This window comes from Amia ocellicauda, chromosome 12 (assembly GCF_036373705.1).
Source record: "Amia ocellicauda isolate fAmiCal2 chromosome 12, fAmiCal2.hap1, whole genome shotgun sequence".
NCBI classification, from domain to species: domain Eukaryota; kingdom Metazoa; phylum Chordata; class Actinopteri; order Amiiformes; family Amiidae; genus Amia; species Amia ocellicauda.
In genome coordinates this window covers 5,398,428-5,407,997 of record NC_089861.1, presented here as the reverse complement: position 1 = coordinate 5,407,997, position 9,570 = coordinate 5,398,428, and positions in this window count along the sequence as shown.

The window sequence follows — 9,570 nt, the reverse complement described above, 5'->3', positions numbered from 1 at the left end:
TCGAGAGCAGAGCGGGGGAAGATCTCAGAGCAGACGGGGACAGAGGGACGACAGGAAGGCTGCCGAAGCTGCCTTAAAACAACATGAAGCCTACTTTTCCCTGAGTTTGACGTGCCCACCTCTCAGTTGGGTTTTGTTTTTAGTTTTTTGCTAATTATTCTTGAAATAAGCTTCTTGGAAGTGCTGTGATGTACTGCTTAGGGTTTGGGCTTCCAAAATAAAGGTAAGGCATGATATTCTAACACGCCAAGCAGTTTACAGTCCGCAGCTTGTCACTGCAGATCTGACTATTCATCATTCATGGTGGTGACAGTTCGTCCACATCACTTTACTTCCAGATCCCAGTGACAGAGTGCCAGCCAGTATCCCTGGAGATGTTTGACCCCCTGCTCTGTGGACGGCCGCGTTGACAGCTTCGGCTCACTTTGCACAGATCCACTGGTATATACTAGGTCTCTTCATTTTAGTGCGGAAGTCCTATGAAGGTGTCGGGAGACCAGTGACTCAGTTTGCTTCATGTGTCTGTCATACTCTGAAGGTTGAAGCAGTAGACTGGCCTTTCTGATTCAGGAGCCAAGTGTGCCTGTGACACTAGCTTTCCCATGAACTAAAATGCATAGAATTAGAAAGGTTGCAGTAGGTTTTGGCAGTCAGAACTGACACATTTGTAAGCTTCAACAAGAGGCTCAGAACTGTGTGATTGCAAACAATGTTTTATACACTGAACTGCAACAGATTTTATATTGCTAAATATTCTAAGCAAAACCAAGAGTGGGGGAGGTGGGGGGGATGCACAGCGGTCCTAAATAAAGAAGCTGTCAGCTTTGGAAGTGGTAGAAATATATTAAATATCAATATTTCATAGAAAGAACATAAGAACATAAGACAGCGTCCAATTGAGAGGAGGCCGTTCACCCCATCGTGCTCGTTTGGTGTCCATTAATAACTAAGTGATCCAAGGATCCTATCCAGTCTGTTTTTAAATGTTCACAAATTGTCTCTTCAGCCACATCGCTGGGGAGTTTGTTCAGATTGTGATGCCTCTCTGTGTGAAGAAGTGTCTCCTGTTTTCTGTCTTGAATGCCTTGAGGCCCAATTTCCATTTGTGTCCTCGGGTGCGTGTGTCCCTGCTGATCTGGAAAAGCTCCTCTGGTTTGATGTGGTCGATGCCTTTCATGATTTTGAAGACTTGGATCAAGTCCCCACGTAGTCTCCTCTGTTCCAGCAAGAAAATGTTCAGTTCCTCAGTCTCTCAGTAGGAAATTCCCTTCAAACCTGGAATAAAAATAGATGGTGTGCAAGCAGCAAAGCAATTAATAAATGATCATTCACACTCATCCCTGACCCGATAAAAGTCCTTCCATGAAATACCTTAGGTCACTTACTGTCGGTTTTCATTTTGATCACTTCCCTGTTCAAACAGGAGGTCAACACAAAAGTGCACAGTCATATTTCAATCAGTGTCTGTCCTTCACTCGCTGTGATGCGGAAAGCAAATGTCGGGCAGGATAAAAGCATTTAACATTCACATTGCTGTAAATAAAAATACTTGTCTTTGAGACCTTAGGATTCAGCCAAAGAGTCCCGTTTTACAATTAGTCTGCAATAAAAAAAAATATTGGCAGAGATAATATGAGACACCGGCCCGGATTAAGTCCAAACTTCGACCAAACTGCCAATTCCAAATCCATCGCTTGAAGGCAGCTTTGCATTGGGAAGAGTCAGGAAGCCTCCGTCTGACAGAAAGCCACCATGGATGGATTTGAAATTCACGATTGGTGGGTTGATTCAAGATCTGATTTAATCTGTGCTATTGAGCATTAGGCATTTCTGTCTGGTATCATGTTACTGAGATTACAAAAGTTTGACTTTAGACAGTCAAACAAAACACATGATTAGTAGTGATGAAGCACAAATTAATGGAAATGTATTTCTTTTTTCTTTTTAATGTTTTACTTTGTTATTTTAGTTATGGCAGTGGGTTGTACTGAAATGAAAATCAAATTTTAATTAAAACAGTACGTTTGCTGATGTATTTTCACTTTTTGTGTTTCTTTTTAAAGTAAATCAGCTTCTGTACATGTATGGCAGCCATTCCATTCCATTCATATTTTTATTTGGAATTTGGGAGAAATGTTGTCAGTAGTTTATAGAATAAAACAAAAATGTAAATTTTACCCAAACACATACCTATAAATAGTATTTTTTTTATGTTTAAGAAATACTCTTTCCATAGTTAGTCTTGATAAACAGTCTATAATGTAGGGAATATTCACAAGCCAAATTACTAGTATTTAAGAAAATGTAAAATAAAACAAAGATTAAATAAGGATGTAAGTGCCATTCAATTGGAGTGGCAGTCACAAATGAACACATCCCCTGTGTTAACTCAGTTAAATCAACATCAATCTTTGTCAGTGACAAATAAGTATATTTTAATTAACATTATTGTTACATGGAGGCTTCGGGCTCGATTGGAATTGGAGTAAGACAACTCCTTTCATTTCAACAGCTCTGCAGCCACAACTCTCTACACATGGGGCTACACGTCCACTTTTATAGCTAGCCTGAGGAACCTCCCCTCAATTAAAGCCCAAAAATATCTCCATAGCAAGAGAATTGAGGTTTTACTTTACTATTAAGTCAGCTGAGCTAAAAACAAGCTCACTTACTGAATGAGGATGAACTCTGGCAACTTCTAATATTGAAAGTAAATGGATACAATGAAAACCCATCGAGAAGAACTAAAGATCAGTCTGGAAGATTCTGTTACTGAGAGATAAAAGACTGCCGAATATGCAGCGCTTTCAATAATCGGACAGCAATGCTATTCATCTCAGTACTGATTCCTAGAACTTTCTGATATTGAAAAGTAGCACACTTCACACATACACCAACACGTATTGACCTAAATGAATCGCTGCATAGCTTTACTTCAACTGAAGGGTGTGAATGCGTTCAACTACAACTGTATATGCTCTCAGAGCTTTCTGGAGCAGGAAAGTAGACGTTACATGCTTTATGGGACTGAACCTGTATGCATTTTGTTAGTAAATCTCTATGTCTTGGTATCTAGTGCCAATCAATGGCCACAGGAGAGCTCAGGCACAGACTACAGTAACCGGCCGATCCTCTTGCTAGTATTGATATGTAAAGACACAGCTCTAAAGCCTTCCTCAGGGTAACCTGTTTATTCTTGTCTAAAACATTTCTCAAAAGCGTCTCCTATAGACATTTTGAATGTACCCCCAGTGGACAACACTGCTATCCTCTTCCTCCTCATCATGACAAGATGAATGAGGAGGAGGAATATTTGTAAATATGGAAATGAAATTAAAAAGTACAAATAGAGGCAGATGCACTGCTAAAGTTGTTTATCTGTTTTTTTTTGTTTTAAAATCCTCTTTTTCTTCCTTTCTTTTTTCTGTGTTTGGGAGACACAAAGACTTGATTCCCATAAACATTTAACAAAGTTGTCCCTTCTTGCCCATTATTTAGGAATACATTGAAGCAAATTGAAAGTAGCCAAGAAGAAATGGCATACTCCGAAAGAAAGCCTTGGAGGACAGCCTGCAATAGCCTTAAAAAGGGCAGATGTGATTGATGAAGCTATATTCTAAAAGGGCAATCCCTTTTACCTGATGATCTTTAACTTAGATCAATGATACAGAAAAAAATGTGGCACTTTTATAAATACTTACTGCCCTTGGAGGTTTTTTAATAACTTTCCCCCTTCTGATCTAATGTCTTCGAAGCAGCCTGGAAGGGATTGCCTTGTTAGAGGTGGAAAATGTGAGCAAAAAATACAATTCCACCCCTCTATTTATAAACTGTGTGTGCATAAATATATATATATATATATATATATATATATATATATATATATATATATATATATATGTGTGTGTGTGTGTGTGTGTGTAAAAGAGGGTGAAACATTTTGAATTCAAGTTGCAGAAGATAACTGTAAAACTGAACCCAGGAATAAACAATATAAATCAAAAAGCAATACTACTGGCAAAAAGTAATAGATATTCTGCTAGCATTGTAGAGCTTGGCAAGCAAATACAGGCAAATGTATTAATTCCCTTAGCTGTTGGATTATTACACTAGTTATAAAAAAAGGTTTTCTGCCATTATCTTCCTGATTTCTATTTCCCTGCTGACCTGTTGACGTATCTGCTTACTAAATATAATGCAGTTCTGCTTCATTTGCAGATGAAAACAATGCAGGACAATAATCACACATTGGTAGCTAAATCAGGCAAAGAATGAGAATCAACTTCGCTGGGGCAAAAACTGCTTTTCGGAGTTTGAACCCCAATGTGACTCACATGTCACAAACATGTACCAGACTTGACACAAATATATTATGCTCTGTATGTGACATATATTGCACACTGGGTTCCTAAGGGAAAAATACTCAAACTACTTTTATAGAGACATCTCATAGTAAAAAAGAATATTATTATAAATCATTAAAGCATTTGTTTTTCTAAAATGTTTTATTTGATTGGATTTCTTGGTTTATTTATCTCTCTTTTTCTCATTATTCACTTATATTTATACACTTAAGGGTTGAGCACACTTGTTTGTGCTTTGTGGGGTCATATTAGATGAACATTTATTTTTACTCTGTGTGGTTGTGTGTCTTTATTTCACTGCCAGAAGCAAACTTTCCACACACACACAGATCTGACGTAAGAAGAACATCAGTATTTTAGTGAGCACTTAGGATGCCTTTGTTAGAAAATATATCAACAAAAAGCAGTCATAACACAACTAATTGCTGGATCGGACAGCAGTTTGCTGTGCTGCTTTTGTTGTCTTGCTTTGAGAAGATAAACATCCTCAATTCCATTTGGTTTACTACTCCAACCATAAGAAATTGCACAGCTCCAGGCTGTGTTAAGCCAGGGATCCTGGGAAATATTCACAACACAGCAGGAGGTGAATCAAGCCAAGACTGCAACACCTCTGGGGCTAGCTACATTATGACCTTATCTTTTTACTCTTGTGATCAAAAGGGATCAAACCACATCAGACATCTTCAACCTGACTCTTAATTATGTGGCAATAAGGGGAAGATAACTTTTACTGGGGTGTTGAGTTTTGACTGAAAAAAACACACACAAAAAACACGACCATATCTGAAAACTCAAGATGGGGCTTTCATTAATTACCCTGCTGTTAAATTCAAATTAGTGAAGGTTATCATTGAATGCCCCGCCGTTATTGAATCTATTTCCCAACACCTTTTGTGTATTTGGTCTCTTTTCCAACACTTCATAAACGCCTGTGCACAAGGCTGTCACTGTTTCCACCTGAAAGTAAAGGGGAATTGGATGCATGGCAAAATACATTAAGCTAATATATATTTTTCATTTGCTTAGGTTAACAGCACATCCTGAATTAATAATAATAATGCATACTGTGCATCAAGCAAATAAACAGAAAACAGCTTTGGGGATCAGCTTGTTAATTTAGGACTGTAATCTATAGCTTTTCAGCAGCAAGTTACCTTTGTGTAATAGATGAGTTCATGCAATAACGTGCAGTTAATTGGCAATGTGTTACAGTTATTATACATAGACTTTTGGCTTTGTCCTCTCCATTCAAGGGTCCCCTGTCCGCCGGTAATTTAGTAACATCTGCATGTCCGACCAGCGTACAGCTGTGGCAGGGGGTCGTGCAGCTGCCACCCATCCCCCCCTCGACAGGAGAGCCAGGGCGCAGGTGGAGTCTGGGGAGGCGGAGGTGAATCCAAACGCATGGCAGAGGACACTGTTTGGGGCGAGTTTAAATATGCTAGCCTTGCTATTTATTTGTTATTTTTCTGTGGTCGGCCGTGGGCTCGTTCGTTGAGTGTGTGATTAAGTGAGTTATCATAAATAGGGCTTGTTTCCATGATCCGGAGGAAACTGATTAAAAAAAAATCCACTGTGCAGTCGAAGGCCTTGTAGTTATATTCTTGTACTGTCTCAGAATAATAAAGTATGACTTCAGCTATACTTATTTATACATCCAAGCGAGTAGTGGTGGAGATTCTAGAGGAATGAGTTAACACAGGGTTTGCCAATGTAGATAAATAGCAGTGGAGTTACATACACAAGTGTTTGCACTCAGATAATTGACCTGAACACTTCACTCCTACGGCTCCCTGCGATCAATCGGCATCCAATAAGCTTGGCATCTTGGTACCTGGATCTATCAGATCAATGAACAATATTTTTTTAACGATTCACATTATTTCAAATGAAGTGTCAGCACTAGTGCCGGGAAGAGTATAGTAGAGCAAATGTAAGTACTGATTAATCTTCGTTGAGTCTTAGCATTCCTAACCTGTGCATCCAAATTAGAGTTAATTGGCCAATTAAAAGCCCTGTGACCCAAAGAAACCTTCTCTGATTTTACTCAATTGAGACTTGAAATAGGTTGAGAGTGTAACAGCACAAATGTCCAGTTTTTATATGTAAACCTTCAAATGTGTACAATTACTTGACTTTAATGAAAAAAACACATTTACTATGATGTCACTGACACTTAACAGAAGGTGCATGGATTAAAGAGCTGGATACTGCATTACATCTGGACATCATATTCACTGTAGCATAATAATAAAAATAATAATAAACAGTCAACATCTTTAATATAATATAAACAGCAATATTCATAACGTCAATACATGTTTAGTAATGAACTGCAGATTTGCTCAGCTATCAGATTTTTCCTTCCCATCTACCAGTGCCCACGAGGAGAAAGCAGTCTGAAATCCACAAAGCTTCACATTCAGGATCAATAAAGACGCACAGAATTTCAAGATGCCCATTTTATTGTAAATCTGTATTGATTACGGGTTACCTGTCAATGTGTGGTTATTTATTTGTAAATTCATTTTATATAAAGACATTTCTATGATGTTGTGTGTTGTCCCCCCCCCCCCGTTTACGTGGTACACAATTAATAATCAGTATTCTGAAGAATTTATTGTATGATTGTTTTTTGTCTGTTTTTTCACCGAACACCGAACAAAGTTGATGTGAAGGAGTTAAAAGAGGATGGGAATAAACTTTCAAAGCCATTCCACTGATTTCCAAGGTGGAAATTTTAAATTTAAAAACTATCAACATGTAATTAACCTTTAAGGACATATAGTACAATGCATCTTCACACAGTATCTGCATGTTTTACTTTCTTCCAGTTCTTTGTTTCCACCTCCCAGTACGTTGTAGTTATTTCATTTTAGTTTACACTGTTCAATTCCTGGCAATCGGGTTTCAGATGGTCTTTAGGAGCTTTTTTCAAAGCAGTAGTTTGTCATCATGAAGAAGAGGAATATATATATGAGAATATGTACATAAAGAGAACAAACTAAATGTCCAGTTGAAATAATGCACTCTACTCGGCTCGCTCTACCGTTTTTTAAACTATTTTAATCTGATGACTGTTTCATCATGTGTAGGTGTCAGCAGTATATCTGTTCCCCATTGACTAGAGCAGGACACTGGTACTTCTCTCACTGTCACTGCGGGTCATGCATAAATACTGACGGCAAAACACACTGTGCAGGCAACGGACACATTCATCACAGAGCAGCACAATGTATAAACACATGTCGTAATAACCTTTAATGAAAATGCTTCATCTTCAGTATCTCTAAAGGTAAAGCGATGCTGTGTACGGTTTGCTCTGCATTGCTTCCTCTGTTAGCTGTGGTTACTCTTATCCAGAGCAGGGGAATCTCAAAGTCATCTGCTATACAGTGTATACTCAGAGAAGGTTCATTCTGTTTGAACAGATGGCAAATTAGCTTACGTAAATACAGAAGAAGTCAACACGCCTAGTGGCAACTCGTATTTACTGGTACTAAACACATCATTTAAGATTCATTATATAAATGGTCTACTTATAATTATGTCCCCTTCAGTCACAATGTTTGTTAAAGTAATTCGAAAACAAAGGAAACTGCTAATTAACTCTCTTTCTGTTATTTATTTTTCCGTGGCATGTATTTGCTTATTTTCAATTTAGACTTTAATGTCTGCATTTATGAACTTTGGGCCTGCAGGGTTTTGTTTTAATTGTATTTTTTTTTATGATTATTATTATTATTAATAATAATAATAATAATAATAATACAAAAATGTAAATGGTGTGCCAATGTGTAAGTAATATTTGATTCTGGTTGACATTTATATACAAATATTACACAATCATTTGCAATGCAAAATCAATGCTACCCTGCATTGCTTTTTAATTAAAAAAAATCCATCTAGTGTCATGTGATTTCTAAAAAATATACTACATCTGCTTAAGGGATGCCAAACCATTAGTGCTAATGCTCTGTAAACTGGTTGGTGTTTTGTCCACATGTCTCTTGTGCCACCTTCTGGAGTTACAGTGAAACTGGATGTTACAGGCTTTCCTTTACAAACCTACCCTGACACTCTGTTCAAGAAGGGGTCATTCTGAGGGGAAACTAACACACATGAATTGAAGATGCTGAGTTCCCATGGGATGTGTCGTTCTTTTGTTTTTCTTTCTTGCATGTCACTTATCTGCAAAGAAATGTGTTTCAGCACCTAATAAAAGGGACCTGCGAGGGATTTTATACTCTAGGAGTTTCAACAGCTGTACACATTCCCCAGAGATTGACATACTGAGCTTTGTATACACTAAATGAAATACAGATATACACGTATTGCTAAAAACATGAGCATTTACTTACCGACGGATGCTAGCCAAATTGAATTAGGACAGCACTGTCTAATTGCAGGGGCTGCTGAAGACTGCTTACAGTGCTGACTGAGTTTAACAGCATGGACCTTTCATTTTGAATTTAGCATCCAGTAGAATTGTTGTTTTACATATTATATAACTTGTATTGATTTTAATTCAGTTACAGGTTTAATACTGTTAGCTCACATTGTACTGTCCCCTGTGGCTTGGCCTTTCTGCTAAGCAAAATGTACCTTCCTGCATTCAGCATAAAAGCCCTTTTTAATTGAATAAGGCACTTACTTACTGTTATTATTGTAATAACATTAAAGTTTTATCACTGCTACCTTATAGAGAAATGGGGTGGATATAATATAAAGGCAGGAGCAGGTGGATATATTTACTTAAAACAACTTACAAGCAATTGCAAATCATCTTTTGTATTTTCCAGATATGTCTGTGTTGTTTCTACTATATACTCTATCTATACTATATCACTGTGTGTGTTTACAATGAGTAACCATTGTCATTGTAGCTAATATTTCTGAAGCCATTCTATGACAAATACCAGCAAATATCTTCCCTATTCCCACAATTACTTCCATTCCCTCCCTCTGTCTTAAAGCATATTTTATTTAGTTTGGTCTGTGTGTTTGGTTCTAATGTCAGAATTATCTTGTGTATAAACTTTGTATTACTTGATCATTTGTTCTCATATTCTGCTTCCCGTTGAAGGGACAACACAACCTGTCTCATGGACAGGTAACATCTGTCTCATGTCATGGCTAATTTCTTGGTTATGTAGTTCACTCATGGTGGATGTAATTTCTTTCCTTCCTTGCCTAATTTGTA